Source organism: Triticum urartu, chromosome 1 (genome assembly GCF_003073215.2).
Source record: "Triticum urartu cultivar G1812 chromosome 1, Tu2.1, whole genome shotgun sequence".
NCBI classification, from domain to species: domain Eukaryota; kingdom Viridiplantae; phylum Streptophyta; class Magnoliopsida; order Poales; family Poaceae; genus Triticum; species Triticum urartu.
Window position 1 is genome coordinate 335,259,814 of NC_053022.1, and position 27,136 is coordinate 335,286,949.

Genomic DNA, 27,136 nt, shown 5'->3' on the forward strand with positions numbered 1-27,136 from the left:
TTCCCCAATAAGTTTGTTTTTGGCGCCCACCGTGTATGAATATGAATCGGGGAGGGAGTCGATTTCGGCCGAGGACACACTGTGTTTTGGCGCCCACCGTGTATGAATCCGGGTGAGAGGCGGTTACGTCACATTTGGGTGAAATTACAAACCTAACCCTATCGAAACCTATAGAAATCCAGCATATAGGCTTTGCGTGGCAGGGATAGGCAGTAGTGATTTCCATCTCATAGATTTTGGTTTCGGGTGGTTACTGCGACTTTCCCCGCTTCGTTCAAATTTTGTAGAGTGCACGTTTACCGTGCCAACTCAATTCGAATCCCGTTTGTATTCTTTTTTTTCGGGCGGGATCCATTTTCAGTTGGAATTACATTCTATATACATCATTTTTTTATATATACTTTCAAAAGCACAACAAAGAATTCTGCTCCTTTATATGTATAATATGATTTACAAATACAACGATCTCGAAATCTTAAGGTTGAATTCGAATTTTTTTAACCTAATTATGTTCTACTAAAATGTATGGATCAGTAATATCTACATATTAAATAACATAGATGTGCGTGAATTCATATGAGTATGCATGTTTGATAGATCAATTTTGGTTCGAGTATGGATTACATGTATCATCATCTCGAATTCAAATATTTGAATCCCTTTTTTGTTCACTCCTTTCACGCCCATCTCTCTCGCATGCATGCTCCTTCAGGTAGCTATCACTCTCTTTTCTCTAGCTCACCCACACGCTCACTTCATGTTGCTCCTATCCTCACAAATATGGTCTCTCGAGGTCTCCCTTGAGAAGTGTCACACTCTCCCTATCATTATATATTACACGGTTTTCATTATCTCTCACGTCTCTACTGTTCTCTGGTATCACTCGGTACCTAAGATTTATTTTTCACCGCCAAACACATAGTCTCCACTCGTCTTTCAATTTGTCTTTCTCTCGATGGGATTCTCTCACACACCCTATATGTCTCTACATATGACTCATACCACTAAAATTACTCTATCTATCTCTCCTGTAGACACAACATTTGTTGCGGTCTCCTTTTCGTCTCCATCCCAGACTGACATTATTCATTTGTTTACCGATCAGACAACCCCGACTACCATCTCCTCTCTTTCTCACAGACACACACACACAACTCCTGCTTCCACTCCCCTTCCCGACTACCGTCTCTCTCTCACACACACAAAACTCTCGCTTTCGCACCCCAACTCGTATTTCTCTCACAAACATTTATTGACTAGCTAGCCTCTAAATAGGTTTATACACCCGTACACTCGTGCTTCCACCATCGCATACATGTCTCTCTCCCGCTCCTTGTATCTATGTAGATTTTTCTTCCCTTCTTGAGAGACACCCTCTCGATCGTGCACACACACACTAGCGCCTCATTTTAAGCTGATACCTATCGCACACACACTCCTTGTGTCTTTGTCACACATGCACTCCGTCCTCCTCCACTCGCCCTCTCTCTCACAGACACATGGGCTTTTTGCAACAACTAGCAAGATGCCCATGCGTTGCATGGAACATCAAGATGCATTTCTATGAGTAGTTTATCTTGTGGGGGAAAAGGATGAACGAGGGAAGGCCTTATTTGCAAATGTGGAGAGGGGTGTGGGTATCTTTTTGAAAAATTGCCATAGTTTCCTTCCTATCCGTTAGATATAGATCGGACGGCCTATATTGCAGGATGGCAGGCACACGATCATCACCGACAATGCTTATTATAAGAGTAGGGATAAAAAATAGAGTTGGTGATGATGGTGGGCCTTCCATCCTGCAATGTAGGTCGTATGATTTATATCCGACGGATAGGAAGGAAAATATGGCAATTTACCCGCACTCTTCACCCCATTTGTAGATAAGGCCTTCCCTCGTTCATCCTTTTCTCCCACAAGATCCTGATGTTCCGTGCAACGCACGGGCATCTTGCTAGTAAGAGTAGAAATTAGACATATACCACTTCTCGAATCTTGAAACCAACAACATTCCTCCCTTATCTCGTCAAAACCACCAAAGGAATATATTTTGAGTGAAACATAACATATTTTTAGTGATATACGTATTTCAAAGCTAGACTTTTTCTATCAAATCGGTGAATATGTATTAATCCAGTGGCGGAGACAGGCCTGGGGCAGCTAGGGCTATAGCCCCAGGCCTAGAAACAACTTCCTTTGTAATTTCTTCATGCAAAGCATAGAAAATCATAGAAGTTTATCACTCAACATAGCACAGCCATAGGCATAATCTGCATCTAGCTCCGCCACTGTATTAATCTACTTTGATCGTGTGGCAACGCATTGGCACATTGCTAGTAGTTATTATAATTTTTTGGACACCAAACAAATGGTGGAGTACATATACGAAGAGAAGAGGCGCACGCACGCAGTCGGCCTCTCGCTGTCTCCCACACATGAGTGTTACGTAAAGGCGATGTTAACAAATAAACTCTAAAACCCTAGGGGCACGATTGCTGCATTCGCGGGTACCGGGTACGTGGTGGAGCACCTTTGTAGGAATAGTCAGCTCGCGTGATAATTTGATCCATAGGAGTTGATGGTCGGGACCATAGGTGAACGACTTGGAGCGCACTGGCTTGCCAGTTGCCACAGATCGAGTAGCCACGTTTAAAATATCGTTTTTTTAGGGGGGTTAAGAGTTCCGATTTTCAATGGCGCATTGTAAGTAGTAAGTAGTTTTTAGAATGATTGGTATGGAGCGAAAATGGAATTCATAGTACTATGTACCTCCTTGGCATATGGTTGTATGGTTTGTCTTTTTCGATGGAGGTTGTATGGGTTTATGTTGCGAGATGTTGAACTTGGTAGTTCTAGGGCAAATACTATGCTTTAGATTTAGATGCTGGTTTTCTTTAATGAAAATCGGAAGGGGAAACCCTTCTTCGATTAAAAAAACTACTACCTCCATTCTGGTTTACTAGTCCCCATCGTACTTTGGGTCAAAGTTTGTCCACGAACTTTACTTGTAAAATGTGAATGGAAAATGAGATTTTGTTATACCCAAACAAAAAACGACTGGAGGGAGTGATTGCTCTGACACGGACGCGACCTCTCATAGCGCAGGCATTGAACCGGCGCGCCGGCCAAGAGGGCTGCACTCGCTGCAGGCAAGGCTGAGCACGCCTCCTCGCTGTGTGCAACCAGCTTAAGACTGCCCCGCCTGCCTTCATTGAATCCGTGCGTGTGCCGGCAACACGTCCTTCCACGAGCCGGCAAGCATTTTAGAACACAAAAAATGACTAAAATATAATTAATTTACGCATGGTCTTGACTTGTTGTGCTCGCACTGGTAGCAGGAACTAGTAGAGGATTTTCTTTATTTATAACTCTCCTCACATTTTTTTGGCTTTGAAGTGAAACATGGTTGTGGACATTATGTATGAATGTGCAGATATTTGTGAACATGAGTTTGATGTGGAAGTTGAACTTGGAATGTCGGGCTTGCGCGTGAACGATACCATGTCCAATGCTTCGTCTGTTATTGTTTGGAAAGTAATTGATGTTATTACATGACCCGAAAAAAAACATTTTGTGCCACATCAGTAGATGCACGGACATCACAACAGGCATGCTGACTGGATAAACATTTGAACCTAGCTATTATGAAGGAAATTTTGTATTGACAACAGTTTTAGATAGCAGGAGACGCCTAGCCTGCTCTGCCTCTGCTAGCTTATTTCTGGCTTCTTCCATCTCTTCTTTGGCTTGGGTGAAGAGAGAATCTGATTGCTCTTTTCGCTTCTTCAGGAACTCAGCTACATTCTCAAGGGCTGCTGCACGCTTTCTTTCAGCCTTTACTAATGCCATGAGGACACGAATAGCTGACGACTCCACCTGGCTTGTGTGTAATCCAGCATCATCTGGGAATTTGCACCTTGTGTCTAATCCGGCATCATTAGGGAACTGGCACCTTGTGTGTAATCCAGCCTCATTTTGGAAACATGATCTCGAGGTTGACCATACTTCCCTCCTCGTAGGAACTGCATCCTGACATGAAGTTACTTCTTTTTTAGATCAATACTCAGAGCAACCTAGATCCATTTAGTAGAAGCCAGATAAACAGAACTCGGAGAAGTGAATTCAAATGGAAAAAATAAATAAAAACAGACTACAAGGTGAGAACACCCACTTCCTACATCAAGCTAAAAACGAAAGCATTAGGACGATTAAGACCCTTTTTATTACACATCGAAGAACACCACGCTTAAGAGAAACAGAAACTACAACATATACACATCTAAGAACATGAGGCTACATGAAAGTAATTGAAAGGGTGTTACTTACCAAAGCTCGTTTTACAGGTTCGGTGCAGCTCCTCTTTAACTTGCCACGCTCCTTGAAGATGTCCCGAATATCCCGTGTTTGGTCTTCATTGCTCCTCTGCATGTTCGCACTCGTGGTTTTAAAATCTCAACATGGCAAGAAAAATATACTACTAGTAATACTCGCACATCTTGTGGGCAACATTAAAGCACTCGTCTGCCATGTTAGAGCATCTCCAACAAGATAAACTACTCATACAAATGCATCTTGATGCGTGCAATGCATGGGCATTTTGATAGTTCTAAAAACCTTTCCATCATTTGCCACACTACTGGTTGCAGATGAAAAACCTACCCAAGCATAGCGCGATACAGGAGCGACGCACAATTACAAGCTGATATTCCGTTGGACAATGGAGGCTATAACCAATTACTTTTATGGGAACAATAGCACCCAGGAAATTTGAAGGGTAGGTATGAAACTGCACATGTATTGCTAAGTGATTCAATACACACATTACCAATCGAGGAGGAGAACGATGGTCGCGGCGGCCTCTGTGAGTCATGGTCGGCAACGGGAGTCAGTTCATTGTCCACGACGGTGGTACTTCTGTGCTTGGCGTCGGCTTCCAGGAAGAAGATCCGAGACCGTGGAAGACGATGCCGGGGAAGAGGCTCCATGTACGACGACGACGGTGGACCGGCTCCAGTGCGGCGTACGAGATCGTCGATGAGGCAGATGCGCTGCGATGGACGAGTGCGTCGATGTAAGGGGGAGGAGCATGAAGGCTGCGGTACCGTGGAGAAGTCTATTTTGCGGTGGGGATAGAAAATGGGGAGTATTCAGGTGTACTACTCTGGGTGCCGGGGTGGGGTTGGCTGGGTAGGGTGAACCTGAAGTTACGAAAACAGCCCCCTACCAAGCGTCATCTGTAGGCCTGTTCCGAAGGCTATGATGGTAACTTCCCACTGCTCGAATCAGGGTCACGGGAGATTTTCCCGCCGACCTCAAAATTTTGTGACACTAGACTCCCCGTGTGGCGTGTTGAGTGATTCGGCTAAGCAACTAGCGAGTAGTAGTAGTAAACTCTGCATATTAGGTTTGACCGAAGTCAAACTTCCTAAAGTTTGATCAAGTTTATAGAAAAATATAAACATTTACCATAACAAATATGTATGATGTGAAAGTACATTCAATAATGAATCTAATGGTATTTATTTGTTATTGTATATGTTAATATTTTTTGTTATAAGCTTTTTGAGAGTTTACAAAACTTGACTTTGACCAATGCTAATGCGCGGACTTAAATAAAAACGGAGGGAGTACACATTTGTTGTCTTAGTTTGTAGTGAACTAATCATTTGTTGAAATTGTGAAATAAATATATTAGGCTATTGACTTCGAATGTAATGGTCTATACAATTCAATAGTTACAATCATTGTCGAATCCCAAGATGTATACAAGGTCTATAGTACTTCACAACATGCTCAAACTCACATAATCCCAGTCAAATGAGAATCGAAATGCATTTCATAGTCATTACTTTGTAGGATGCAACAAGAACAACCATAACTCTACATCAGCCATTATAGAAGCAACATTTTGACATATCCCAATGTGTGAATGAAACGTGCAGAGAGAGCTTTTGAAGATGGAGCAGATAGGGCAGGAAAGATTGTATGTATGTGGACGAGAGAGTAGGAATCAAACCTAACGAGACAGAGAGAGAGAGAGGAAGAAGTTAGGTCTGTGAGAAAGATGCATACATGTAATATACATGAGATGCGTGTGCATCTAGATTCTGTATACGTGGAAGGAGAAGAGACAACATGTTTGATGAGAGAGCAGGAAAAACATGGACGACAGGGGAAGGATCTCATGGGTTGAGGGATTGACAATTTTGTGCGGGGGAGAGAGGGATTGGTAATTTTGTGCAAGAGAGAGAGAGAGGGCGGGGGGAGAAGTCAGTCAGCCGTCATCACATCACCCTGCTTCCAAATGACCCCGCATTCTCTAGCCCGGTGTGGTCGCCGTCTTCGATCTGCTCGTTGCCCTCTTTGAAGATTGAGGTGTTGTGCATGTTGGGGTGCAAAGAAGCACAAGCGAGAGTGGTCGCCGTATAACCTTGGATGGGGATGAATTGTGTGCTCGGGGAGTGTGTGTGTGTGTGTGTTGTGCTGCGTGTGTCTCTCTGTGTGTGTGTGTCAGATATTGAGAGAAAACAAACCTAAGGAGAGAAATAGGTATTCACGAAGAGATTGTGCGGGCCTTAAGGTGGGCAGGGGTCGGGTGAGGGTGTCAAAATGTGCGCGTTGATGCATGTGTTGCATGCAACCGTGCGAGGGACGGACGAATCGAGAGAGATGGTTGTTGTGTTACGGATGCTCCTCTCTCTGTCTCTGTCTCTCTCTCTCTCACACACACACACAAGTAAACTAGAAGACTGTTCTCTCATGTATACACAGCGTATCGGCATCTGTCTATGTCTCACTCATGCATGATCATTTGCACATTCACACCTCTCTATGTCTGTATCACACGCACACCATCTCCACATTGCCCTTCCGCCACAACACACATATGGACACATACACACATTCTCTCTCAGTCACACACACAAAATCAGTATTAAAAAAAACTAGGGCGCACCTAAAACATCCAAATCCAAATAAAGACGAACTGCAGCTAAATTCAAATATATGGAAATATTGCAGCGTCAAGAAATTTCACTGGAAAAAAAAGTTCAGTAATACTCGACGATTGTTTTCACACACACAAAAAGGTTCGGTGGATGTCCTTCGAGCGCGGCACGGTGACGCACCGTTCGATCGACCGCGCGGCCGCGGTTCACGCACTTGCACAGGATTCCGTATCATGGGTGTGGTACTAACTAATAAAAGCGCTGCCTAAGTCTAATGTTTACGTGTACTACTACGATTTTCTTTTAAGTTTGACCAACCTTATATTTAAAACTAAAGTAAGCTCCCACACACGCACTCATCAATATGCCGCCGCCGCCGTTCCGCATGCCGGCGCCCGCCTGCTCCGGCCAACAATTTCTCGCCCATCACCGTCGTGTCGCCGCCATCCCTGTGCCATGAAGTCGAAGGCTCTCCCGCTCATGTCGTCTGCAGTACCTCCTCGCGATGCCGCCACGCTGCCAAGCACGCGAGCAGCTGGTGGAGCCGCGTCTATGCACACAGCGTACGAAGAGGAGGACGAGCGCGTGCTCCAGCACGCCGGCGAGGAGGAACTAGCATGTCATTGTCGTCTCCGCCCGTGCGGAGGAGGCGCGCATGGTGGCTGTCGCGGCGGAAGCCGGTCGCGTGCGCGTCGAGCCCGCAAACCGGGTGCGGACGCGAAATCTACCTTCGAGACCTTGAATGCCATGTGGATCCTGCAATCTGAAGGAGCAATTTGGGTCAGTCGGCTCATGTGAGCCGTTTGATGCAACATGGATGGCTAGAAGGGCTTCTTCCACCTCTTCTGCCGTCTTCTTCCTTCGCTCCGTCGAACTTCTTTCACAAATCGATTGACCCAAATTATACTATTAGTACGAACGTATTAAGTACAGTAGGAACACGAAGATACGAGCAGTAGTACCAACTGCAAGAAGAACAATAGTAAGACATAGTACGTACTAAAGAGTTCAAATAACGAGAAAGAACATAAACATAGTTCTGCTGGGGCCTCAGCACAACACACCCTTGAAAATAAACTAATAAGCAACTAGTCCGCTTGACACTGGAGTAGAACCAGCATGAGCAACAACACTGCCACCTATTTGGAGTCCGAGTCCATGTCCTCGACTTCATCCTCGTCCCTCTTCCTCTTCCTCTTCGCCGACGCTTCTTTGCTTGAACCGGAAACTGAGCTCTGCTTCTTCATCCAACCCTTGTAGATATTTATACAAAGGTAGGCATCCATTGCTGCGTACAGGATGTGATCTTCATCTAATGTCTTCGACCCCCATGCATGATGAAACTCGTGATGAGGTTTCTTCAGTTTAGCGTATGAAGGATCAATCATGGCTGCTGCCAGGGTCAGCATTGAAGGTTGAGAGGAGGACACCAGGCTTTCCTTATCGAGATCGAAGGGCTGGCCTACAATGAGACCTATCCGACGCAGGACGTCACTGTCGTTCTTAAAGCCTACAGTAACGAATTTCACTCTTTTGTCCTTGAGGAAGTTCTTAAAATCCTGGCACTCAACGTCGGCATGCCATATGTGGTAGACCAAGCAAACGTTATGTACGCAAACCTGGATCATGGCGGGCTTCTTCCTCTCTTCGTCCTTTAGATCCTTCTCTCGTCCCAGGACTGTGGTGTACTCAACATCTAGCCCAGCGACCCACTCATCCGTGGAACTGTTGAACATGTGTAGGAAGCGAGCAAGCCATGCTTTCACCATCTGGGATCCACATGTGTAGATGACGATGAACTGATCGCCGGTGATGGCTCTAACCTGGTACTCAGCGGCGACCATGGAGATTTGGGAGGCCATGGATTTTGGAGGAGGGTTAGGAGAAGTTGAACTGTTGTACCCCGCAAAAAAACTGGGAGCGAACTAATGTGAAAGGACGGGATGACTAGGAGCAAACTTTTGTAAGGTAGAATACGGGGACGAGTAGGGCGTGTGAACGGCGTGGGGTTGCTGGCTTGCCCGGTGGATAAACGGCTGCAAGCCCCCAAAGAGTTCTCGAGAACTATGCGGGACCCACTAGATGTCATGTCTACTAGACCCATATCGTAGGCCTGGCGGTATAGCTTCTGCCCGTTCGCACGCCATGCCGGCGCGTGGATGTAACTTCACTTAATTCCGTCAAACATCGCGCCTCCCACGACCTTCGCCTCCCTCGCGCGGTCGCGCCCTTGGAGACTTCGACCGGCTATAAATGAGCAATTTTTTTGCCTTTTTTTAGACAAGCATTTTTTTGCCTACTCCGCATGCATGATACTCCCACTCGTCCTTTTTACTCCCATCAACCGTTTGCAAAGTGTTTGACCAAATTTATACTTTTTTTGAACACCACCTTATCTTAATTAACCAGCCACACCAGTACACTCATTCGATACAATATTCCCAAAACACTTAGGCGCGGTGCATTAACTTCTTCTTGTTTCTTGACATATCAACCAATAGGAGATGTGGGTGTGCATGCTTTTAATGACTTGAGACTACCAAACATGACATGCAGTGGTTAGTTCATTGCGTGCAATGCTATTAATTAGCAAATAAACATTAAGATCTCTCGTTTTCCCCTCCTCCTTGGTCACAGTGCACAATCTAAGATGACTTGCTCACCTAGATGGAGGGAGTACTGATTATAATGAGTATAAGAACTACATTTTATAATGAGTGTAAAAATATTGATTTGTCATTGTGAATGTTGACACATTGTGGAATAGTTTTTGAAGTCTGCAAAAGTACTCAACTAGTGATGTCGTTCTCCACAAAAAATGTGTTTACCAATGCATGCATGAACACTAGTTACTCTAACCCCCCTCTCTTCTTTAATTCTTTGCCACATCAGCATGTTTGCTATTCCCGTGTGCTAAGATACCACCATTATGGCCAGCCTTAATCATCGCATGCAATAATTTAGTGCACCTTGAAATATGAACATGTGTGGGGCGTGTTTGTTTTTAATGACTTGAGACTATACCTAGCCCAGCATGCAAGATGACTTATAATGCATCGTTCCCCATACCTGCAGGAAGACCGTTCGTCTCCAAATCTTTTCCTCTCCATGTGTGGAAATAATATGCCTGCCAAACTCTCCTTCTCCCTCCGGCGGTCCCACCACTCCACCCCGTGTGAAAAAATCTGCATGCATGACTCTCCTCCCCCCACGCTTGTCCAATCCGTTGTGAGCAGCAATATTTCCACCCCTTCGCTCCCCCGTAATTTACTCCAACAAATATGCCCACGTAGATGTTACTTAACTACAGGTGCATTCGGTCACTGACATATGGGCCCAACATGGGTCTGGCCCACATGTCAGTGACGTGACTGGACCTGCAGTTAAGTCGGTGCAGCTCAGTCCATATCTTATGTAGGTGTGCCATTGCTCACTATAAATACTGCGCCTCCCATGACATCGCTATCTCCTCCCCCTCACGTTCACGTTCATCGCTATCTCCTCCCCTCCCTCTCATGTAGACCACCATGGCATCGCCCCTCCCAAGCCGTAGGAGCCCCTCGCAGCACCGCGCGGACGGTCATGCATCGCCCTTCCGTTCCTCGCCGCCACTAGTCGAGGAGGACGCGTCGGTGTTCCGCTCCTCGCCGCTACGCGACGCGTCGCCGTTCCGTTCCTCGCCGCCACTAGTCGAGGAGGATGCGTCGGCGTTCCGCTCCTCGCCGCGACGCGTCGAGGTGGACGCGTCGGCGTTCCCAATCTCGCCAGCACGCGCGTCGGAGGACGCGTCGGCTCCCCGCTACAAGGAGAACATTGCGCCGCCCGCCGAGCCCCCCAGCCTTGAGGAGCTTTGGAAAGAAGTGGATGTCGCCTTGTGGGAGGCTTTGCCTCTAGCAGAGTGCACCAAAATAGAGGCGGAGAAGAAGGCCGAGGAAGAGAAGCGCACCGCGGAACAAGCTGCCTGGGAGGCCTATGTCGCGTCTGAGAGAGTCAGGCAGTTGGCTCATTGGCAGAAGGCTCGTGCGAGGGCCGTGAGGGTGGCGGAGGAAGCCTGTGCGGATGCCCTAAGTGCAGTCAGGCCCAAGCGCCTCATCTACGCTTGGCGGTACGTGGACCGGGTGCACGCTTCCAGCGAGGAGGAGTACCTGTTGGCGCCGGATCACCACACCGGTGAGATCGCGCTCGCCCGCCGGCAAGCCGCCAATCAGCACCTCGCGAGTTGCGAGGCTGAGGAAGAGGCATTGTGTCGGCGCGCTGGGAAATGGCTGCGCACCAGGGCACTCGTGGCGCGCCGCAAGCGCTCCTGCGAGCGCCGTGGCTTTTAGGACGAGTATAATTTTTGTTTCGTAAGGCGATCTCATTAGTTTTGGGACGCAAATGATAAATCCCGAACGTTCAGGAATTTTTAGCGTCCTTAATTAAGTATGTAAAAGGGAAAGTTTGGAAACCTTGTGTATTCGTACGCATTTTGCAAGTACGTGCATATAGCACAAACTTTACTATATTCTATCACACTACACGTCTCTCTCGATATATGCTTGCAGACTATGCTACTCCCTCCGTCCAGGTCAATAAGTCATCTTCGGTTGTGCACCGTGACCAAGAAGGAGGGAAGACTTATACACCTAGACAGAGGGAGTACTACTATTACTTATGTACGTGCAAATGCACGTTTTAACATTATGATGCGGTTTTTGTAAAAGTGGAAAAACATCACTAGTCAAGCTTGTGAAACGATTCAATGCAAAACAAATGCAAAAATGCTCATTTGATTGTTTACTTTTAGCTTCCTTCTCTGTGGTTATTTCTTTGTCATACTTTGTACGGAGTATCTCACTGGTTGGAAAGGCATGCAAATTCCCAAACCGCTTCCTACACCCTATATCGAATTTTTTGCCTAACAGGTTGTGCCGTGCAATTGGAATTCCAATTTGAGTACTACTACTAGTAGGAGTACCAAGGGCCAGTTCTTTTAGGCTTCTAGATTAGTAATCCCATAACTACTACCTCCGTCCTGGTTTATTGGTCCCCGTTGTAATCTGTGTCAAATATTTGGTCAAAATTTAGCACAAATTACAATGGTGAGGAAAAACCAGTTAAATCTTTGGTCAAAATTTAGCACAAATTACAATGGTGAGGAATAAGCCAGGACGGAATAGTAGTTTAGAAGCCCAAATAAATGAGTGAGGCGCCTTATTGTTACTCTCCACTGTGACTAGTCTTGTGGGAAAAGCTGGGGAAGCCGCCAAAAGAACTGGCCCTAGGAGTAGTAGCTAGGGATCGAGTGAGCGAGATGAACCGGAGAAAGTAAATGCAGAGAGATGAAATGCAAAAAAGACGGAGGGATGTGATGGTTGCTTGTCTGTTTATTTTACCAAGCCACTTATTACTAGGAGTGGATGGGTTTTGTGATATGACGGCTTTACTGTCGCGCCGCGAGTGGGGTGAGAGGTGAGACTCTCGTGCAGCGCCGCCCTCTACACGTACTACTACTCCCTTCATCCATTTTTACAGGGCCTAACTTGTCAATCTTTCGTACCAAGGCATGTCCGCAAAAAGAGGAACTGGTTTTGGGACTAGTATCTGGATACCGTGTAATCTTGCATGCAGCCTCCTTTGAATGCCTAGCCGCTGGCCTCCCTTCCTTTAATCCCTCGCATGCAAATTACTCTCCTCCCTTTTCTACATGCATGCCCAACCATAATTCCTCAAATCATGCATGCCTTGGCTGAAATATAGAGCTCGCTCCTCCTTTGAAAATATGGTGGTGCTATCCATGCATGCAAATCAATGCGACGGCCAGAGCATTTTCACGATGAAGGGACCACACACGACTTGCAAGAGAAAATTGAGATGGAGATGCCTCGGTTAGTTCATTTGGATAGGTTTGTTCAGATATTATTTCATCTCTAGAGCTCACAAACATCCGGGTGAAATAGATAAAAAGTATCTTTTGCAAACAAAAGCGTTCAACTGTTCAACCTGCATCCAAAACTTGTGAAGAAATAACTCTTATTGTGCTTTGCAGGAAATGATCTTCAAGAATTAGTTTTTGAGTATCCATTGTTATACATGTTGGCTACAGATGACATGGCACTTTCTTGTAGCCAACAGTTGGCTATACTATTTAAGTATTAACCATGCCCTTATACACCTAGACAGAGGGATTAAATCAGGATGACTTGGGAGGGGGCAGAGGATATGTAAGAAATGGTTCATCATAAGTCTTTCACCAGTACTGTAGTAAAAATTCATACATGGAAGATTCTAGACTAAACCATAAATGGATACACTTTTATTCATGCGCGATACTCCAATTGAGCAAGATCATGCATGGAAGTCTCCACATGCTTAGACAGCGGATTACATTGAGCGAAGACTAATGATCAACATTTAACATGAAAATGCAGATGTCCAGGTGAACCTCCTTGGAGTCCCCATGCACATTGTTGGAGTCCAAATAACACCATGGGTTTTCCATGTCCACATCGGCGGGAAAGTCCCAGCTCCGCAGAGTCCAAGTATGCTCGGCGTAGCCAGTGTCGCCGCCCACGCGTGTAGGTCTCCTCTTCTCATGCTCATACAAGTGGTAGAAGATCTCACCTTATAAAGGCCTACTAGCAAAATTCCAACATCGCCAGGCTGTCCATGAAACGGGAGTGGCTGTAGGGGACGTTGCGCCAGTTGAATATATGAGCAAGTTACTACGAGATTTAATCCGAATAAGCACAAAATAAATCATGACGGCTATAACAGAGATGAAACTAATAATGTGGACTAGCATAGTAGTAGGATACAGAGTAGAAACATGAATTCTACCACGATTTCGAACAGGAAGGACAGAAACACATACGGTGCAACGGGAGCAGCACCCTAGGCGTTGAGGTTGTCGCCCATGTTCAAACACCACGTAGACACGGTCTTTGAGCACGGTTCGTAGTTGTTCCACGCTCGGGCATTGAAGTTTGTAACTATTTTAGATTAGAATATACTACTCCTCCGGTGCTAGTAGTAGAGCAGAGTCCTACTCTACTACTCTACTCAAGCAAGTTAGGGCATAGCACTGCAGGGAGTACCAGTACTGTGATCACTCAAGCAAGTTTTCTGGCATCGACATGACCCTACGCTGCTCGTATGTGTCTCGTAAGTCAAGCGGCGTGTTGTAGTCATCATCACCTGTCCACTTCCCGCAGCACATATTCGCTTCTCCATCTTTGTCCGCACATAATCTCGTCCAATGTTCCATCCCCGCTAAGGTGCCTCCCCCCTCGTCTGAAACCCAAGCACTAACAATGGCAGAACCGAGCAGCGTCCGCCGAAAGAGTGGCTGGAATTTGCTCCCCACAGAGGTAATCAAGCTCATTGTTTCGTGTGTGGACAATCTCAGTACCATGCCGCTCGCCGCGTGCTCGTCGGGGCTGTACCGTTTACTCAAAGCCCTCAGGCCGGAGCTTTTTAAGCCAGCTCCTTGCTTGCTGATGCCGCATGTTCTTCAGAAACGGCGTGTCACACAGCATAACGATCATAGGGTGGCGAGCATCAACCCCCTTGACTGCGATCTGATCCCCGTCAGCCTCAACAACATTAACGGTATGTATTGGGTCGGCATGAACACATCTTGGATGGTGCTCGTCGATGGTCGCAGCAGCTGGATGCTCGTGGAGGTCTACACCGGACGATTGATCCCCCTTCCTTCGATTAACACTGCCCTGATTTGGCACCGCGGCCCAGAATACTCAGAATCTTACAGTAGCCAACATGATACCAAGTTTGATTTGCTCAAGGTTGTGATCTGCCAAGTGCCCACAAGATCTGCGAATTATAAAGACTTCAGGCTAATTGCGTTCTTCAACCGCGGTCTCGCCTATCTGATAGGTCACTGCGGTAAGTGGATAAATCTGCATGTCCATCGCAGGATCATACATCCTCCATGGTTCTCTGATGCAATTGAACACAAGGGCTTCATTTACGCTGTCGACTCCTTCTATGGCTGGACGTATTGCTGGCCTACTCCAGTCATTGCTACAAACGGCTGTTACAGCAGTATGTTACTTTCCTATGATATCATGATGGCTTGCTTATATTACTATCAACATTTGCTGAAAAAATATTCATGCTCATAACATGTTGTTCTTAAGATTAACTAAACCAAGAGCCCTTTTTTATTTGACTCCAACTTGATATGATGTCGTAGGCCGCCTGGTGTCCCTACCCTTCCTAATCCCAGAACCTTTCAAAGAAAAGCGGCATGGCAGTTGCAGGTGGTTCCTGGCTCAATCAGACGACGGCGAAAGATTGATGATCGTTCGCACGTACCGGACGTGTTGTCTCGCGGAATACAATCACAGTCACTACAAGGTCTTTGAGCAGGATCCCAGCTTCTTTGGGCCTTCAGGATTTTTTGACTGGAGGCTGGTAAGTAGCCTTGGTACACGCTCTCTGTTTGTCAGAATGAATTATCTAATTAACAAGGAGATAACCAACGACAAGGATCATGATGGCAGCGCGGTTTCATTCATCAGGCAAAACTGTGTGTACACAGCGTACCATGCGTCTCTGGATGCACCATACCCTGATATGTGCCGTCACGCTCTGCAGCCCAAAGTAGGAGAGAGGGTCGCAAGTATCAGACTTCGACCTGCTGGCTGGAGTTTCCCCCGTCAGGCACACATCTGGTTCAAGCCATCAGCCAATCTCCACAGCTTAATAAATAGTAACGTCTAACTGAGCCAGTTAGTTAGATGCGTAAACTTGGTGTAGTAGGAACTTTATTTAGTTTGATGCATACACTTGTTCTTTTTTGGTAGCCCTTTTGTAATGATGGCTGATGTTTGGTTTGGAAGAGAGAGCTGTGTCTTCACTCTTCTGGCCTGCTTACTGCTTCTGTTGCACCCCCAGCCCTGGTTGCTGCTGCTGCTGTTTTCAATGTACAATCAGTAGTATATTTCGTCTGTTGGTTGAATAAATGTGTTGTTAGAGCGACAAACACAATGTTTTGGAAGTCGTTGCACGGTTCGATCCTTTAGTGCCCCGTACCGTACGTAGCGCATACTATTTATCGTACGGAACACTTTTTTTTTTGAAACTCGGAACACATTTTCCACTTGTTGATAACATGCAGCCCACTGATGAAGGCCCAATAGAGAAGCCCATAATTAACTGGAAGGGAGGCTCTCACATGAATCCGGCCCAGGTACATGCTTATGGTCCCCTAAACATAAATAAATAAATAAATAAAGCTAAATGCTCATGCACCAGTTCTTTGGGAAAATAGCTAGCCCAGTATTTCTTTTTGAAGAATACCCAAGCTAGGCCTATTTGTTTTCTCCGAATTACTGGGCTGCAAATCTTTCAAGACGAGGAGGGATGCATTCCGTCCTGGCTTAAGAGTATGGTCAATGTCTGTTAAAAGTAATATCAAAAGGGGTTGAAAATTCCAAAAAAATTATAGCAAATGGGATATAAGTTTCTTTTTTTGTTTTTGTTCTTCACTGATATCTTATACGTATTTCATTGGATTTAACATGACATAGTACTAATTTATTTTTAAATTTGTTTTACTATGGCTATTAATTTTTGGATTAAGAATATTTCGTTCCCAGCAAAAATTTGCGAATTTTCAAAATTTCCCACATATTTAGTTAATTTTTTTACCCTGGTACTGACCAGAAAATGGCCAGCAATTCTAAATATGGAAAACGGGCTGCAATAAATTCCATATGAATTAGGAAATGAGTAAAAAATATAAAAATAATAGCAAATGGGTTGTACACGCAATGGATTTCGAGGCTGACTTGTTTACGAAAGGCTTTGTCAGTGAATTCACGATTCTAGCAGTAGTTAGTGTTGGATGTCCATGCAACGGCCGACGTGCTTCTTTAATCTCTGATCTTCCTGCTCCAGCCGCGTAAACTAGCGCCGGCGGGACTGCCTGCTCCCTCCTCTTGTGGCCCGCTGTGATGCCGCGCAGGCTTCCCCGGCCCACCCTACTCCCTCCGCTGGTCTGGCCGCATGCAATCAACTGCCTCCTTATTATGTGAAAAAAATGATTCCTCCCACTAACATCTGGGGCGCACCGGTTGGGAGGCTAACCTGTGGGCCTACTAAGTTGACACGTACGCAGGGCTTGTCAACTTAGTCAACAAACGATTTTAGTAGCAGTAACAGTTGGATTTGAATCGAATGGTCCAGCTGCTTCTTCAATCGCTGCTCTTCTTGCACCGGCCGCCCAAACCAGCGCCGGGGAGAACGCCTGCTCCTGCCTCCAATGGCCAGCTATGCTGCCGATGAGGCCTCATCGCCCCCTACTACTCCACCGCTAGCCAGGCCCTGCGGCGACGGCAGCCTCACACCGCAGCCGAACCAGTGAACCCTCATACTCCTTTCCGCGTGGGCATCCACTGTCGCGTCTTCCCCGGCTCCGCGTCATCCCCTTCCTAGGCCTCGCCGTTGTCCACCGCCTTGGTGCTCTCGGTGTGGCGTGGTCAACGTGGTCAACGACATTCCATCGGAAGAGTACTGTACGTGGAGAGGCTGACAGCTGGGTCCACGGCCACAACCCAGTTTTTTTGTGATTTGCCAAGTAAGTCGCTTTGTCAGGCCTGTTGGGCTGCAAATCTTTCAAGATGAGGAGGAGAGCTTTCATTCGGCTGGCCGAGAAAATGGCCCATCAGTAATGAGAAATGGGATGTACATTTTTAAAACGCATCAAACAGGCAATTAGTTTCAAATATCTTTTTTTTTCATTTTGAGATTTGAAATTACATTAATTTTTATGCGTGGAGAATTTTTTGGATTTTATATTGATATATATTTATTTTTAAAATCAGTTTGAATGTGAGTCGAAATTTCAGGATTAAAAACAGTTCGGACCGCACCGAAATATGCAAAATTTCGTATAATTTTTTAACCGTGGCCACAATATGGGCTGTAATGCTAACAAAAAGAATATGGGCTCCAAAAAACCTTAAAAATTAGCAAATGGGTTGTAAATTATTAGAAATAATGGCAGATGGGCTGTATGCTGTTTCCCACATATTTGAGGCTTCCCTAAAAAAAGGTTGACGCACAAGCAGTGACTGTTGGATGGCCATCCAACGGCCGTCGTGCTTCTTCAATCTCTGCTCTTCCTGCTCCAACCGCTCAAACAGGCGCCGGCGGGACTGCCTGCTCCCTCCTCAACACGGCCGGCTCTGCTGTCCCGCAGGCCTCACCGCCCCACTGTACTCCCATCGCTGGCCTAGCCATCCCTCTACTCACCCACACCTGCTGTTATTCTCCGGCGACGGCGAGGCCTCATACAGTCGAAACGTTCCCCCCGCTGTCAGCTCGGACCCACCGGAAGTGCCTCCTTATTACGCACAAAAAATGAATACTCCCCCGGCTAGCTGGAACCCACCTTGGTGGGAGGCTGACTTGTGGGCCTACTAAGTTGACGGGGATGAAGGGCTTTGTCAACTTAGTCAATATGAACGATTCTAGCTCCAGTGACCGTACGATGTCCATCCAACGGTCGTAGTGCTTCTTCAACCTCTGGTCTTCTTGCTCCAGCCGCCCAAAGCAGCGCCGGTCGTGTCGCCTGCTCCTGCCTCCCGTGGCCGGCTGTGCTGCCGCGGAGGCCTCACCGCCCCCTACTATTCCCACCGCTGGCCAGGCCCTGCGGCGACGGCAGCCTCACACCACAGCCGAACGAGTGAACCCTCATACTCCTCTCCGCGTGGGCATCCACTGCCGCGTCTTCACCGGCTCCGCGTCGTCCCCTTCCTAGGCCTCGCCGTCGTCCACTACCCTAGTGCTCTCGGTGCGGTGTGGTCAACGTGGTCAAGGAACGACTTCCATCGGACGTGGACTGTACGTGGAGAGGCTGACAGCTAGGTCCATGGCGGCAGCAAGGAAGTGCCTCCTTATTACACGGGAAATAATGATTCCTCCACCTAACAGCAGGGACCCATCGGACGGGCCACCGTATTTCGCGAAAAAAACGTTTCCCCCCTAGGTGCTGGGACCCACCAGCTACACCTTCGCACGCAAGGAAGTGCGTCCAGGCAGGAAAAAAAACGATTCGCCCCCCTGACTGCTGGGACCCACCAGCTACATCTTCACAGGCAAGGAAGTGCCTGACAGTCGGGACCCACCTGGTCGAAGCGTACTAGCGTTGTCATTCTGGTCGCGAACGTATACGTACATATATACTGGTGGATGTATAGGCGCGCACGTGTAGTAGTAGAGGCGGCCAGGGTGCAAGAAAGAAAATACGGCCACATATGTGTACATACGGGCGGGGTCTCGAACGCCTACTCGCGCATACGTACGGTGAGGGCTCGTGTACATGGCTGGGTCGGAACGGAGAAACAGCGTCGTCGTGTTCAGGGGTCGGAATGGAATGCATGGCCGTGTTCATCGGGAGGGCTTGGACGGAAGAGGCGATGGAAACGAGGCCTGGCGTACCGCAAAACGGAGGAAACGGACCTCCTACGGTCGAAACGGGGGTCCTATTGATCGGGAGGGGTGTGGCGTACCGCAAAATGGAGGAAACGGACCTCCTACGGTCGAAACGGGGGTCCTGTTGATGGGAGGGGTGTGGCGTACCGCAAAACGGAGGAAACGGACTTGTGTTGGAGCGCTACGGTCGAAAAGGGGGTCCTGTTCATCGGGAGGGGTGTGGCGTACCGCAAAACAGGACTCCACGGGATATTGTTCATCTCCACCGTCGACCCCCTCCAGCCTCCACGAGCTACTGTTCATCCACCGTCGACCTCCTCCAGCCTCCACGGGCTCCTGTTCATCCAGCCTCCACCGCGCGCTACTCCACCGACTACTGTTCAACCACCCCTCCACCATCTACTGTTCATCCAGCCCTCCACACCACGGGGTCTTGTTCAACCACCCCTCCACGGGCACCCCTCCACCGTCTATTGTTCATCCTGCCCTCCACACCATGGGGTCCTGTTCATCCACCCCTCCACGGGCACCCCTCCGCCGTCTACTGTTCATCCAGCCCTCCACCACACCACGGGGTCATGTTCATCCAGAGGCAACGCCACCGCTCACTATTCATCCAACCCCCACCCCCCCGCCAACGCTCACTGATCATCCCATCGATCGGCTTCAATTAGCAGCAGTATCCAAGGAATCGCTCGATCGGGTTCAGTTAACAGCCATCGATTGATCGCTCGGGTTCAGTAACGCGTAGCCTGCAGTGCTATCGCTTGGGTTCAGTTAGAGCCCAACGCCTCGCTCGGGTTCAGTTAGAGCCAACGCCTCGCACACACGCGCGTACGTGTACGAGAGAAACGCGTATCGTTCGGCCCTGACCTCCCACCGTAACCGGGAACTCCCCGAAATTTTCCTCCCCCTCGCTTCTACCACGGTTTTTTCCGTCATGGACGGCCCAAAGAATGTCATGCAGCTGCGTCTCCGGCCCGCCCAGGACGAAAAGCCCATTTTCTGTCATGATTTTTTGTCATAGAAGTAGGAGCCCACCACATCTATGATGATATCGGGTTTTGTCACAATTATCGTCATAGACATGTCATATGTATGACAGAAAAAAATTTCGTTCAGCCCAAAATGTCACGGATGTGTCTTTTTTTGTAGTGTCGATCTTAGGTTTCTTTGCTCTATCAGGGAGGCTTGACTTTTTGAACTCCACATGCATGTCCCCAGGTTGAGGTAATGGGACTTCATCTTCATCTGAGCTCGTCTCCTCCTTTCCCCTAGGCTCATAGTCTTGTTCTTCCTCCATGGTCCAACCACAATGCTCCAAGTCCCCGTAGACTTTAAGATCCGCAAGGTAATCAGCCACATAGCTTTCTCCCTCCGAATCTTGGGATGAAATATTGCTCTAATCTGCAGCAGAAACAACTCGAAACAAGGATAGAGTATTTTTGCGTGATATGGTGGTCAAAACTTACCGACCAAAAGAAGTATCGTGCAAGAAAACAGAGTCCGAAGAGCACACGGGGTATCCACGAGGCAGGGGCGCACCCAGGGGGTAGGGTGCACCCTCCACCCTCGTGGAAGCCTCGTTTCCTTTCCGTCTGCTTCTTATTTTCCTATTTTCTTAAATATTCCAAAACGGAGAAAAATTGCCATTAGAACTGTTTTGGAGTCGGTTTACTTACCGTACCACGTACCTATTCCTTTCCGGAGTCTGAAACGTTCTAGAAAGTGTCCCTTAGGTATTCCTCCGGGGTTATGGTTTCAATAACATTAGTTTCAACATTTATAGGATTACCTGAGATATAATGTTTGATTCTTTGACCGTTCACCACCCTCGGATTTGTGCCTTCGAAGTAGTTGATTTTTATGGCACCGAAACAGTAGACCTCCTCGATGATGTAAGGATGTTCCCATTTAGAGAGGAGTTTTCCTGCAAAAAATCTTAAACGAGAGTTGTATAAAAATACATAATCACCTACATTAAACTAACATTTTTGTATCCTTTTGTCATGCCATCTTTTAACTTTTTCTTTAAACAGTTTGGCATTCTCATAAGCCTGGGTTCTCCATTCATCAAGTGAGCTAATGTCAAAAAGCCTCTTCTCACCGGCAAGTTTGAAGTCATAGTTGAGCTCTTTAATAGCCCAATATGCCTTATGTTCTAATTCAAGAGGTAAGTGACATGCTTTAACATAAACCATTTTATATGGAGACATACCCATAGGATTTTTATATGCAGTTCTATAAGACCATAATGCATCATCAAGTTCCTTGGACCAATTATTTCTAGATCTATTGACAGTCTTCTGCAAAATTAATTTAAGCTCTCTATTGCTAAGCTCTACTTGACCACTAGACTGTGGATGATATGGAGATGCAATTCTATGATTAACATCATACTTAGCAAGCATTTTACGGAAAGCACCATGAATAAAATGTGAACCACCATCAGTCATTAAATATCTAGGGACTCCAAACCTCGGAAAAATAACTTCTTTAAGCATCTTAATAGAGGTGTTATTATCAGCACTACTAGTTGGAATAGACTCTACCCACTTAGTAACGTAATCAACAACAACTAAAATATGTGTATACCCATTAGAGGAAGGAAACGGTCCCATATAGTCAAAGCCCCGAACATCAAATAGTTCAATAACAAGTGAATAATTCATAGGAATTTCTTGATGTCTACTAATATTACCAATTCTTTGACATTCATCACAAGATAAGACAAACTTACGGGCATCCTTGAAGAGAGTAGACCAATAAAAACCGGATTGCAATACCTTATGTGTAGTTCTATCTCCAACATGGTGTCCTCCATAAGCCTCAGAGTGACACTTGCGTAGGATATGTTCCTGTTCATGCTCAGGTACACAACGTCTAATAACACCATCTACTCCTTCTTTATAAAGATGTGGGTCATCCCAGAAGTAATGTCTTAAATCATAGAAGAACTTTTTCTTTTGCTGGTATGTGAAACTAGGTGGTATAAATTTAGCAACAATGTAATTAGCATAATCAGCATACCATGGAGTAGTACGAGAAGCATTTATGACAGCTAGTTGTTCATCAGGAAAGCTATCATCAATATGTAGTGGGTCATCAAGAACATTCTCTAACCTAGACAAGTTGTCTGCAACGGGGTTCTCAGCTCCCTTTCTATCAATAATATGCAAATCAAATTCTTGTAGCAAGAGGACCCATCTAATAAGTCTAGGTTTAGCATCTTTCTTTTCCATAAGATATTTAATAGCAGCATGATCAGTGTGAACAGTTACTTTAGAATCAACAATATAAGGTCTGAACTTATCACAAGAAAATACAACTGCTAAAAATTCTTTTTCAGTAGTAGCATAATTTCTTTGGGCACTGTCAAGAGTTTTACTAGCATATTGGATAACATCTAATTTCTTATCAACTCTTTGTCCTAGAACAGCCCCTACAGCGTAATCACTAGCATCACACATAATTTCAAATGGTAAATTCCAATCAAGAGGTTGAACAATAGGTGCAGAAACCAAAGCTTTCTTAAGTATTTCAAATGCTTCTACATAGTCATCATCAAAGAAAAAATCGGCATCTTTTTGTAAGAGATTAGTCAGAGGCCGAGAAATTTTAGAAAAGTCCTTAATGAACCTCCTATAAAAACTGACATGACCAAGGAAGCTTCTTATACCATTAATGTCCTTAGGACATCTTTTCAATAGCATCAACTTTAGCTTTATCAACTTCGATACCTCTTTCAGAAATTTTATGCCCCAAGACAATACCTTTATTAACCATAAAGTGGCACTTCTCCCAATTCAAGACAAGATTAGTTTCTTCACATCTCTGCAAAACTCGATCAAGGTTGCTTAAGCAATCATCAAAAGAAGTCCCATAAACAGAGAAATCATCCATGAATACCTCAACAATCTTTTCACAAAAGTCAGAGAATATAGCAGTGATACATCTTTGAAAGGTAGCAGGTGCATTACATAAACCAAAAGGCATACGTCTATAAGCAAAGGTACCGAAAGGGCAAGTAAAAGATGTCTTTTCTTGATCTTCTTTTGACACAGGTTTTTGAGAGAAACCAGAATAACCATCTAGAAAGCTAAAATGTGTATGCTTGGATAATCTTTCTAGCATTTGATCAATAAAGGTAAGGGGTAATGATCCTTTTTAGTGGATTTATTTAATTTGCGGAAATCAATTACCATTCTATAACCTGTAACAATTCTTTGTGGGATCAATTCATCTTTATCATTAGGAACAACAGTAATACCTCCCTTCTTAGGGACACAATGGACAGGACTTACCCATTGACTATCAGCAACGAGATAAATTATACCTTCCTCCAGAAGCTTTAGTATTTCTTTTCTTACCACTTCTTTCATCTTAGGATTTAACCGTCGTTGGTGATCAACAACTGGTTTAGCGTCTTTCTCCAATTTTATTTTGTGCTAGCATAGAGTGGGACTAATGCCCTTAAGATCATCCAGAGTATATCCAATAGCAGCACGGTGCTTCTTCAGAGTTTTCAATAATTTCTTTTCTTCATGCTCTGAAAGGTTAGCACTAATAATAACAGGATAAATCTCTTTCTCATCAAGATAAGCATATTTAAGAGTATCAGGTAAATGTTTAAGCTCAAACACAGGATCACCCTTGGGTGGAGGAGGATCCCCTAGAATTTCAACAGGCAAGTTGTTTTTAAAAATAGGTCCCTATTTAAAGAATAATTCATCTATTTCCCTTCTTTCATTCATAAACATATCATTTTCATGGTCTAGAAAATATTATTCTAAAGGATCATTAGGAGGCACTGCAATAGAAGCAAGACCAATAATTTCATCCTTACTAGGCAATTCTTTATCATGGGGTTATCTACAAAATTTAGCAAAATTAAACTCATGAGACATATCCCCTAAACCAACAGAAACAGTATCCTTATTGCAGTCTATCTTAGCATTAACAGTATTCAAGAAGGGTCTACCAAATATAATGGGACAAAAGTCATATTGTGGGTGTAACACCCTCGATGCGGCTATATCTCCTACGTGTCGAAGCACAACTTAGAGGCATAACCGCATTGAAAGCAATGTCGCAAGTAAGGCAATCTTCACAACATCCCATGTAATATAGATAATGAAAGGGGAAGGTACATAGTTGGCTTACACTCGCCACGTCAAACAAAGTACATAAATAGCATTACATCAATCAATCACTCATGGCCCGACTACGGTGCCAAAATAAAAGATCAACCCAACATGCGACACGGTCCCGATCGCCCCAACTGGGCACCACTACTTATCATCAGGGAAAGACACATAGTAACGGCGTGAGTCCTCGTCGAACTCCCACTTGAGCTCAAGCGCGTCATCTGGAACGGAGTCATCAGGCCCTGCATCTGGTTTGGAAGTAATCTGTGAGCCACAGGGACTCAGCAATCTCGCACCCTCGCGATCAAGACTATTTAAGCTTATAGGTAAGGCAAGGTAAATATGTGGAGCTGCAGCAAGCGACTAGCATATATGGTGGCTAACCTGTTCGCAAAAGAGAGCGAGAAGAGAAGGAAAAGCGCGAACGAATAACTAGAGAACAACCTGCGGCAAGCATTACTCCAACACCGTGTTCACTTCCCGGACTCCGCCGAGAAGAGACCATCACGGTAACTCACACAGTTGATTCATTTTAATTAAGTTAGGGTTCAAGTTATCTACAACTGGACATTAACAAATTCCCATCTGCCCATAACCATGGGCACGGCTTTCGAAAGTTCAAATCCCTGCAGGGGAGTCCCAACTTAGCCCATGACAAGCTCTCATGGTCAACGAAGGATATACCTTCTCCCGAGACATTCCGATCAGACTCGGCATCCCGGTTCTACAAGAAAACTCCGACAATGGTAAAACAAGTCCAGCAACACCACCCGCTGTGCCGACAAATCTTGATAGGAGCTGCACATATCTCGTTCTCAGGGCACACCGGATAAGCTAAGCGTACGGGAGCTAATGTAACCCAAGTTGCCAAGGGACGGCCCCGCACGGTGCTCTAGGTTGGACCAACGCTTAGAGAAGCACTGGCCCGGGGGTTTAAAATAAAGATGACCCTTGAGTCCGCAAAACCCAAGGGAAAAAGGCTAGGTGGCAAATGGTAAAACCAAGTTTGGGCATTGCTGGAGGAGTTTTATTCAAGACGGACTGTCAAGGGGTTCCCATTATCACCCAACCGCGTAAGGAACGCAAAATCCGGGAACATAACACCGATATGACGGAAACTAGGGCCGCAAGAGTGGAACAAAAAACTAGGCGAGAGGCCGAGCCTTCCACCCTTTACCAAGTATATAGATGCATTAAGATAACAAGATAATATAATGATATCCCAACAAGTAAACAATGTTCCAACAAGGAACGGTCTCCAATCTTCACTTGCAACTAGCAACGCTATAAGAGGGGCTGAGCAAAGCGGTAACATAGCCAATCAGCGGTTTGCTAGGACATGGTGGTTAGAGGTTTGACATGGCCATTTGGGAGGCATGATAAGCAAGTGGTAGGCATCGTAGCATAGGCATAGCAAAAGAGCGAGCATCTAGCAAAGCAAAGATAGAAGTGATTTCGAGGGTATGATCATCTTGCCTGCAAAGTTGTCAGAGTTGACTGGATCCTCGAAAGCAAACTCAACGGGCTCCTCGTTAGCGAACTCGTCTCCCGGCTCTACCCAAACAAGACAAACAAGCAAAAAGGACACAATCAACCACGTGCAAAGCTCAAACAACATGATGCAAACATGGTATGCTATGCGGGATGCGATATGTGATGCATATGCAAGATTTGACAAGGAATGAATGAACCTGGCCTCAACTTGGAAATCCAAATGTGCCACTGGAGAGGTGAGGTGATTTCGGTTGAAACCGATATAAAGAACACCGGAATCGGAGACACGGTTTGGAAATGGCAAGCAATTCAAATATGGCACCGGTCTGCGATAAACAGCAAGTAGTCATCTAAATGCAACAAGACAAACATGCTACAGCACCCAAACATGGCAACAAAATACATGGCAGGGATCCACTCATGAATCTTATCAAAAGATGAACACTGGGCTACGGCCAATTCATCCATTAACAGGTTCAAACAAGCATGGAAAAAGAGCAATTGGTAAACAGATTTCAGACTTAGTGAAATTAACACTTGTCTGGAATTTCAGATCAGGTAGCACACTTTGGAGCATGAAAATATATGCTACAGGAACTTAACATGGCAAAGTAAGGCATGGCATGGAGCTACTCAAAGAGCTTAACAAACGTCCCTTAGTGACCTTGAGCCAAAGGGGATCAGAAAATACAATTGCAAGCATGTGAACATGGCAAAAACATAAACAGATCACAGACTTAGTGAAAAACTGGAACATGCAAATCAGATATCAAGTAGGCATGTTTACGAGCTCGATGCACTCACTACAGAGCAGGTCATGACAATCTAAGCATACACCCATCAAGAATAAACATTATAAAAGCTAGACATGGCAAGAACAACAACATAGCATGCACAGATCAACTACAACATCCTCGGCAAAATCGCTAACAAGTAGACAATCTGCCCAGATTCACGAAATAGCAAGAGTAGAGCTCGATTGACTCAAGCTAGGGTGCTCCATAATTGCAAAAAAAGACATGGATGGATAGAGCACTACAAGATTAACAAATCATCCTTACTGATCATCCTCAAAAGAGGCACGGATCACTAGGAAACAACATGAACATA